The sequence below is a fragment of the Anoplopoma fimbria genome, unplaced genomic scaffold (assembly GCF_027596085.1).
Source record: "Anoplopoma fimbria isolate UVic2021 breed Golden Eagle Sablefish unplaced genomic scaffold, Afim_UVic_2022 Un_contig_8572_pilon_pilon, whole genome shotgun sequence".
Lineage (NCBI taxonomy): Eukaryota > Metazoa > Chordata > Actinopteri > Perciformes > Anoplopomatidae > Anoplopoma > Anoplopoma fimbria.
In genome coordinates this window covers 72,452-83,216 of record NW_026553274.1, presented here as the reverse complement: position 1 = coordinate 83,216, position 10,765 = coordinate 72,452, and positions in this window count along the sequence as shown.

Genomic DNA, 10,765 nt, shown 5'->3' with positions numbered 1-10,765 from the left:
TTTTTTCGACATACTATACTATGACTTTTTTCGACATACTATACTATGACTGTTTTTCGACTTTTTGGACATACTATACTCTGACTGTTTTAAAGACTTTGTTCAACATACTATACTATGACTTTTTTGGACATACTACAATGACTGTTTTTCGACTTTTTTCGACATACTATACTATGACTGTTTTTAGACTTTTTTGGACATACTATACTATGACTGTTTTCGACATACTATACTGTGACTGTTTTCGACTTTTTTCGACATACTATACGATGGCTTTTTTTCGACATACTATACTATGACTGTTTTTGATATACAAAGTTGTGACTTTTTTTTCTGCCTTTTTCAACATACAATACAATGACTTTTTTCGACATACTATACTATGACTGTTTTTGACATTTTTCGACATACTATACTATGACTTTTTTTTCCAACTTTTTTCGACATACTATACTATGACCTTTTTTTGACATACTATACAATGACTTTTTCACATACTATACTATGACTTTTTTTCTACTTTTTTCGACATACTATACTATGACTTTTTTTCGACATACTATACTATGACTTTTTTTCGACTTTGTTCGACATACTATACTATGACTTTTTTTTCGACATAATAAGCTGTGACTTTCTACTTTTTTCAAGGTACTATACAATGACTTTTTTCGACATACTATACTATGACTTTCCTTCAACTTTTTTCGACAAACTATACTATGACTTTTTTTCGACATACTATACTATGACTTTTTTTTTTTTTTTTTTTCGACATACTATACTATGACTTTCTTTTAGTATCAAAAAAGTCATAGTATACATACTTTTGACATACTATACTATGACTTTTTTTTGGACATACTATACTTTGACTGTTTTTCGACTTTGTTCGACATACTATACTATGACTTTTTTTGGACATACTATACTATGACTTTTTTTGGACATACTAAACTATGACTTTTTTGGACATACTATACTATGACTGTTTTTCGACTTTTTTCGACATACTATACTATGACTGTTTTCGACTTTGTTCGACATACTATACTATGACTTTTTTTTCGACATACTATACTATGACTTTCTTTTAGTATCAAAAAAGTCATAGTATACATACTATACTATGACTTTTTTTTTTGACATACTATACTTTGACTGTTTTTTCGACTTTGTTCGACATACTATACTATGACTTTCTTTTAGTATCAAAATCTATATACATACTGTTTTTGACTTTTTTTTGGACATGCTATACTATGACTGTTTTTCGACTTTTTCGACATACTATACTATGACTTTTTTTTTTGGACATACTATACTATGACTTTTTTTCGACATACTATACTATGACTTTTTTTCGACATACTATACTATGACTGTTTTTCGACTTTTTTCGACATACTATACTATGACTTTTTTTCGACATACTATACTATGACTTTCTTTTAGATCAAAAAAGTCATAGTATACATACTATACTATGACTTTTTTTGGACATACTATACTATGACTGTTTTTCGACTTTGTTCGACATACTATACTATGACTTTTTTGGACATACTATACTATGACTGTTTTTCTACTTTTTTCAACATACAATACAATGACTTTTTTCGACATACTTTACTGTGACTTTATTTCGACATACTATACCATGACTTTTTTTTACTTTTTCAACATACTATACTATGACTTTTTTTCGACATACTATACTATGACTGTTTTTCTACTTTTTCAACATACTATACTAATGACTTTTTTCGACATACTATACTATGACTGTTTTTCGACTTTGTTCGACATACTATACTACAACTTATTTTTGACATACTATACTATGACTTTTTTTCTACTTTTTTCAACATACAATACAATGACTTTTTTCGACAAACTATACTATGACTGTTTTCGACTTTGTTCGACATACTATACTATGACTTTTTTTCCAACTTTTTCGACACATACTATACTATGACTTTTTTCGACATACTATACAATGACTTTTTTTCGACATACTATACTATGACTGTTTTTCGACTTTGTTCAACATACTATACTATGACTTTTTTTTGACATACTAAGCTGTGACTTTTTTCGACTTTTTTCAATACTATACTATGACTTTTTTGTTGGACATACTATACTATGACTTTTTTTTGACATACTATACTATGATTGTTTTTCGACTTTGTTCGACATAATATACTATGACTTTTTTTTACTATACTATGACTTTCTTTTAGTATCAAAAAATGATTTTCACTTTTTTACATACTATACTATACTATGACTTTTTTTCGACATACTATACTATGACTGTTTTTCGACTTTTTTCGACATACTATACTATGATTGTTTTCGACTTTGTTCGACATACTATACTTTTTTCGATACTTTTTTTCGACATTTTTCGACATACTATACTATGACTTTTTTGACATACTAAGACGTGACTTTTTTCTACTTTTTTCAACATACAATACAATGACTTTTTTTGTTCGACATACTATACTATGACTTTCTTTTGACTTTGTTCGACTACTATATTATGACTTTTTTACTATACTATGACATACTATACTATTGTTTTTCTACTTTTTCGACATACTATACTATGACTTTGTTCGACATACTATATTATAACTTTTTTTCGACATACTATACTATGACTTTTTTTTCGACATACTATACTATGACTTTCTTTTAGTATAAAAAAAGTCATAGTATACATACTATACTATGACTTTTTTTTCGACATACTATACTTTGACTGTTTTTCGACTTTGTTCGACTATACTACTATACTATGACTGTTTTTTTGTTCAACATTTATGACTTTTTTTCGACATACTATACTATGACTGTTTTTCGACTTTTTTCGACATACTATACTATGACTGTTTTTCGACTTTTTTGGATATACTATACTATGACTGTTTTTCGACTTTTTTCGACATACTATACTATGATTGTTTTCGACTTTGTTCGACATACTATACTATGACTGTTTTCGACTTTGTTCGACATACTATACTATGACTTTCTTTCGACTTTTTCGACATACTATACTATAACTTATTTTTGACATACTATAGTATGACTTTTTTTCAAAACTTTTTTCGACATACTATACTATGACTTTTTTTCGACTTTTTTCGACATACTATAGTACGACTAATGGCATTACTAAAAATGCATGAGGTACGAGTAAATTACGCATCTCAATATTCAATTCAATCACGTAAGCTATTGTACCTTGTATCTGTTTAGCGTCTTTCTTAAGGAGACGCACTCTCACAGCGGATCTCACCGCAGTATTGGTGAGATCCCTGCAAGTATAATAAACAATTGAAAAATGCCCCACGTCTCAAAATACTCTAAAAATAAATTATAAAATTTTGAATTATCCTTTTTGGCTAAAGCAGCTTAAATAAGCGCCCTGAATAAGTTTTGCCAGCTGGGTTGGTTCCTCAGCTGATGTTGCTAGGATTTGAGCTGAGCTTGACTTTGTGGTCTGCCTGAACTTATGATGCGCTCAGTTTATTTGATTAAGCATATTGTTCGTGTTAGCTTCAAAGTTAAGATTCAAAATTCACTCTTGACTTTGGAAAAGACTATGTGGTGATTTTTGAGACTTTAATGGTGCTGCTTCTGAAAAAAGGATTGACGTTTGAAGATCTTGAAGATGTAATGATTCAGCTGCCCATGAGATGGAACTGTTTAGCCAAGTATGATTAACCAGACTGTGTAGCAAATTTCTTTTTAGTTTTATAGAGGAAGGTATCTATACTATATTGGAAAACAAAGGTAAAGGTTTCAAATAATATAGACAAGCAACATCTCTTAAACTCTTTATTTACAACCAAGGAATGTGCTGTATATTGTAATAAATAGAGGACAGTATGTGTTGGATACTGACAGTGAGAGCAACACATAAGGAAAAACTGAACACCACTTTTTCCATTCAATCCCAGAGAGAAAATGGTCTAAATCACTCCGTTGTCAAGATGAAAAGGCACACTATACTGCAGTGTTGTTGGCAATGTTTTGGGCCAACTATACAATGTGTCCTCAGACCAGCATTTCACTCTACTGGGACTGTATGGACATTTAAGACACTGTTTGATGTTTAATATACTATGAAATGTCTCTTTTTTAATTAATTCTGATGTTCAACACATTTCAATGAGCAATAAACTTTATAAATACGATAAAAGAGTTCAATAACAGTGTTTAAGGGAGCACAAAAATGACCTTGAAACCGACAAACACATCATTAGCCTATAAAACAAGTCGGCAACCATGCTAGAGGCTCTGTGAGGCTGTGCTTGAGCTAAATGATAAGACTCAAAATAAAAATGTATAGAGGTCATGTTAAACTTAGTTGAGGAGTTAAGCATTCTTAGTACTAAACACAAAGCACAGCTTAGACTACGGAAATGTCATTATGCAGGTACATAAACCAAAACATTGAACAATTTTGACCTGATGCTGGAGCCTGAGTGGAACGTGAATATCTGTAAGAAAAGTTTAATGACAATCCATCCAATAGATATTTCAGTCTCGACCCAAGCAGTTGACTGACTAACTGATATTCCCTATAGTCACCGCAGTATCATGGACCTTAAAGTGCACAAAATATAAGGAATCAAGAAAAAAAAAAAGTGTGTATTGACATGTTTTTAAAACAAACAAAAATTCAAAATAGCTGCGACCACCTAGGTTCACACACACACACACACACACACACACACACACACACACACACACACACACACACACACACACACACACACACACACACACACACTCACAAACACTTGATCTCTATGAAAAGCATGATTTATGAAGCGGGGCATGACTAACCCACACCAACGAAAGAGAAAGCCTCTGCTGAGATCAATGATGCCTTCCACAAGTGTGTCCCACTAGTTAATTGGTCGGCCCAAGGTTAGCGTTGGGTCACTGTTGAGCATCTGTGCAATCTCTAAGTGAGCCATACCACTTTGCATGTCAGTTTGTTTATGTAGATTTTACACTATGGGCATGGTGTGATCCATGCAGCAGTTGAACTTTTCCAATGAAGAGCAGAGAAGTAAAGACAGGTCAGCTCTGCGTTTTGCAGCATTTAACATCTGATTTTGTCCATTTGTAAAACACAGAGTGCACTCTGCTCCCTGAAAGCTTCTCAGGCATTGAGTGAATTGATTAACTGACTGTGCTGCTTTTTTTGTTTTGTTTATTTTTGTATGGCACTCAATTACTTTAACTCAGTTCCTCAGGGAACCGAGGCTAATGGAAAAATAATTCAGGCTTCATATCTAGCCAAAAGCAACAGGAAAATCAGATATTTTCCCCCTGTGGAAATCTGATTCCAAAAAAGACAAATTGCTTTTGAAACATATAAAACAATCATACTTAACTGACAGGTTTCTGTTTCTATTCCCTGAAAAAAAATACACTTAAAGGAGTTTAAAACACTGCATTTAATGGCTTGTTAAAATAACTGTTTTTCCAGTAGAGCCACTGAGGCCTGTTTCATTGCACAGACAGATGTAATGTAGCTTCAGTTAACAGCCTGTCTGTCTGATTGTCTGTCTGCGGGCACATCCCACCACTCCCATCCTGTTTAGAGGGCTTTCTTTTAAGAGCCTCGTCCCATAAAGGAGGCCCTGTCTGGGCTTTGAGAGGCTGCAATAGCCCCGTAGATGACAGATGGATGGACCGATGGTTGAGGTAAGGACAGAGGAGGCTGTAAATTAGATGGATACAGCATACCCTTTTTTCTAAAGACTCACACTGTGTCTTGTTCAGTCATGAGTGAACAAAAAACAAAAGTCAAAGTCAGGCAGAAACACTGTGAGAGACAGGAGCAATTACTGTCTGAGAGATAGAGGAAGGCAGACAGGACGAGAGGAGCAAGAAGAGGAGGAAAAAGGAAAGGAAGGAAAAACAGGGATTTCTGACACTTCCACTAGATCTGATCAAGTGGCAAACAAAGGCAGCAACACATAAAAAAAAACAAGCAAGCGTTGATAGGCAAAAAACAAACCCCTTAAATTCGATAACTTTCTTTCTTGTTCTTGCCGTGGATTAAAAACTTTTTACTAAATAAGATCATTGGTGGCCTCTATGCCATGCCTGCAGTAGGGTTCATTCTATAGTTTGTTTTCAGACTTTATGTACAGTAGCTATAAAAGAAGGCAGTGTGCTGAACTGAACCCTTTTCCTCACATGAGACTTCAACAGAGGATTCAACAAACTCTCATTGCAAGTCTCCACAGCTAAAATCAAAGATCCAGTCTCCTGCAGTGTTCCCCTTTACACTTCTCATGGAATTTGAAGATGGTCTCTACAAAATATGAGTTCAAGAAAAATAGTACATTTGCTGCAATTGATGAACATAACAGTAAGTATGAGTTCTGTGTCTGTATCATAGCAAGCAACTGATTATATGCAACAAGGTTTTCAATCTAAAATAATATACAAGGATGCAGAGAACATTTCCTTTTTCTAGTCTTATTTTTTGTGTCAAAAATCACAAAAGATTGCTACAAATACTGATAAAGAATATTGGTTCTGTTATACAATCCTAATAAACTCCTGCCGACCGATCAAAAACAGGTATTTTCTATAAAAACGGCAGATAGTTCACAGCGTGCTAACAAGAACACACTGCTTTGTGCTGTTTTGTCGCTTATTTCCCCAATTTTGTTAACAGTTCATACAAATTGAATTGATTTTCCAGGCTTTGGTAGAACACATGATTGTTGTTGTCGGTAGCAGCTTTAATTATTTAATTGTGATTTAATGCTGATTGAGGCTTTCTGGTGCTAGATTGGCTCTCAAGTTGTAACTCTCACATATGCACAAAAACACAGGGCCGCAATCTTTCCCTGTGATAAACAATTAACCTGAACTTAAATAGCACAACCATAAATAGCACCACAGGTAAGGGCACAACCTGACTAGGTAAACTACTAGCTTGAAGCTAGTATTTGCTACAAATTTAGGAAAGACTTTCCCCATTAAGGTATTGGTGCGTCCAAATTATCTGCACAGCGAGAAGGAAGTTTTATCTTTGAGTCTTCTTTTGACATTTATCCGTCTCTAATTCTACTTCCTCATCTGTATTTACAGTCACAAACGCGTACAGCTTACGATGGCCTTCAGAAAGATAAACTGTCTGTAATCATAACACTGTTGTTCTCATCTTCGCATCAGTTTGACATTCACCTCCTCATCTGGTGTTTCACCTCGGTGAGCAGCCTCCCCTCGCTCTGTCTGGGCGGCAGAAAGCATGTGGAGAGAGAGAGAGGTGGCTGGCTGTCTCATCACATAATAACATGTATTAAATATACATTACATCAGATACACATTGGTTTATTAAACTCAGAAACAGCCTCAAACTCATTTTGAGGCTGCTCATTTGAAACTCATATTTCTTGCAGCAACAAAGAACATCTAATTATTAGTTTTCACACTGCTCTGAAAACGACTCATCGAAGAGCTCATTTACTTCGTTTGCTGTCCGTATGCCTGTTTGCTGTGCGGTTTAATAAAGCTTTCAGATCAATCCCTGCTTGGTACCAATATAAATATTATTATGACATAAATAACAGCACACGTGGATCATAAGTACGAATTGAAATACACATTACAAAGTATCTTACAGGGCCAGTCCAAGTGTTTCTGGGGCCTTACATTCCACACAGGATGCAGCACTGACCTCTGTGGATTAAAAATCTTAAGGTCTGTTGCACATCTGACCATGGATATTTTTCCACTGTTCTTCTCTAGAATCCAATTGGACGCATGTGGTGGAGGTCAATATATTTGGGGTCAAATGAAAAAACATGGGGAAAGTCATGTGTATAAGCCTTGTTCACGAAGTGGGAGTAAGATATTAGACTAGGTGCAGTTACTCTTTAAGGATTTGTTAAATCAGGTAAAACTTGTTCAGTACTGCATCATACTGTGAATAATGTATATATACAAAAAAACTATGAAAAAACAGGATAGTAAATGTTAGGATACACTCTGACATCTTTAAAGCCCTCACTGATCAATGTATATTTTTTTAATTCTTTGCTCACTAAATGATGCCAATTGATCAAATTTAACCCCTGAATCATTTGATCAAGTCCTCTAGAAATATATGAGATTACAGAAGCTCTTGTTGCAATTTCACTGCGATTTTCAAATCCTTTGCGGCCCGTGGTGGCTGAGGGACTGGTCATCTTGTTTAAAGACAAACTTTACAGATTCTACACATGAAGTTCAGTTTAGTTGTCATGATAAGTACTACTCAGCCATATAAAACACCTGGATAATAGCTTTAAGGTTGCAAAAGAGAGCTTCCCAAAGTTTGAGTCAAAGTTTTAGATTTTGATCCTCCTTATTTATTTTATAAATATGTCACTTGCGAGTCTCTCAATCTGGTAGATGTCATTACCAAATCTCTGGAGTAGCCTTTTAAACAAATCTTTGGGTAAGTGTGAGTCTCAGTTCTGGGGAACTTCTCACAAATAAGCCAAGAAACTTATTTCAGGAAATGTAAACAGAAAGTTGTTTAAACAATGTTAGGCTGCACAGACTTCATCCAGCCTTCGAACTGTGCCCCACACTTGGTGATTTATTATGCAAAGAAGCCTAGATTCATTTGTAAAGAATGAATAAATGCATCATGTTTGAATAATTTAACAGTTACAAGACCTGTGTGTCTTAGCTGATTGGATGTTTACACCACTGATGTGAAAGTTGGGTAAATAAAACAGCCTCATCGTGAAGTCCTCCATCTAATTCCTGGTGGGTTTCGGCTCAAATCGACACATCAACAAACACGAGCCGGCGACATGCGGAGATGCCAAGAGGAAGACCAAGATATCCATGAATGAGGACAAACAGAGATGAATTAAACATCAGAGCAGCTTCCACTCTTGAATCCCCACCACCGCCGTCTCTCAGTGTTTGGTTCTCCAAAAACAGACGATCTATCAACCAGAGGCAGGACAAACAAGGGCCCATTTGAAGACTGACACAGATTCAGATGGAAAAATAACTGACGAGGACATCGGCTTCATCAAAACAGGAAGTGTACTGGCGAGTGGGAGGCTGGCTGCTGTCGGCGCAGGAACGAGACGAAGGAAACACATAAAAGACAGGATATGCCCAGAATAAATGAAGAGAGGCTTTTTCTACACAGAGAAAAAAAGTGATATTAATCTTTAAAAAGACAAATTGACACAAAACACAAGTCATGATTAGGTCTATTTTTGTTTAAATGATTACAGCCATTACAGTAGTAGATCCCCACTTAAAAAAAAGATATATTAGGAAAATAAAAAACAAAAAAAATTAACATTGATCACTTTGATTTATGAAGCATATTTTCATCATGTATAAAAAACTTTAAGATTTAATTTGCAGCACATTTAGAGTATAAATCGATAAAAAGTCCCAGGTTTGCTTTAGCGGTCCATTTGCGCCTTGTGTTCCAAAAGCCTTCATGTGCAGTGTTTAACTTCCTTCATTCATCACAATTGCTGAAATTATGTCGACTGGCTTCACAAAGACAAACACAAAAGAATTAACAACATAAAAAATAGGAAACACAATATTTTTTTTTTCTTTTATCAAATTAATTGAAGCAACTAAATAACACAGATTTCTATTACTACGTTCTATAACTGAATATCAAAATAAATCACTTTCCTTCATTTGTTAGAGCAAGACCCAATTTGCATATTCACAGAGATTGTAAAAAAAAGAGCGATAGAATATTTCCATAAAATGTACACCACTGTCCTTCATCAGAAAATACAATATAAAATCTACTTTAGTGGTTTTTTAAAAGATGCATGATACTGGATAGAGCTGCTCTGATTGTTTAAAATTAGCTTCTTTTCTTTACACTCATGATTTTGCCAAAAGAAAAAACAAGGCGTTTCAGACATTCTGACGTCCTCTGAGCGACCGTTCATCTTGTTGCTTTTACCATCTGACTAAAAAGCAGCTGTCGCCAGTCAGATGTGTGTTTGGTTTTGGTCTGTACGGTAAGAACCTCTCTGATACCTGGTTCATCCAGGTGTGTAGCAATTATCTGAATGCCCTCAGTGTTGCTTCAAATATATCCAAGAATCAAATGAGAGATTACAAGGTAAAACACTTTTTGACTTTCAAGGGCATGGAAACATATTTTATGTGATGGGGTCCAACATGAACCAAACATTTCTGCCAGAGTTTGAACTCTTTAAAATGAGATAATCCTGATGTGATGTCATTTATTTCCATGCACCAATCAGGAATTAGCAATATTGCAAAGGCCGTCAGTCAAATGTGATCAAATAACAGAAATGTTTTTGAGCATTAAACTCTCACTAAATAACACTTTTTTTTTTTTTTTTTTTACTTTAACTTTAATTGTTGCCCATTAAGTCATTTATATTTCATGTTATGGAAAAAACTGAAGTAATTTGAAAACAGGTTTTCAAGGGCTCTAAAATATTAAAGTTCAATTAGTAAAAACAAAAAACACAACTGAGGCATCAAAAAGATGTTAAAACGTTTTTATGTTCTATTTTTCAATATGGCTGAATGATTACGTTTTGGAGATTATCGGTATCAGATCATTTAGTTTAGGTCTCTACTTTTGGTTGCTTTACTGCATTTATTTTCATAATATAATTAAACTCTTCGCCCAAAACTTCAAAAATATTCCCACATACAGCAATGCAAATCATACTGTTTTGGAGAT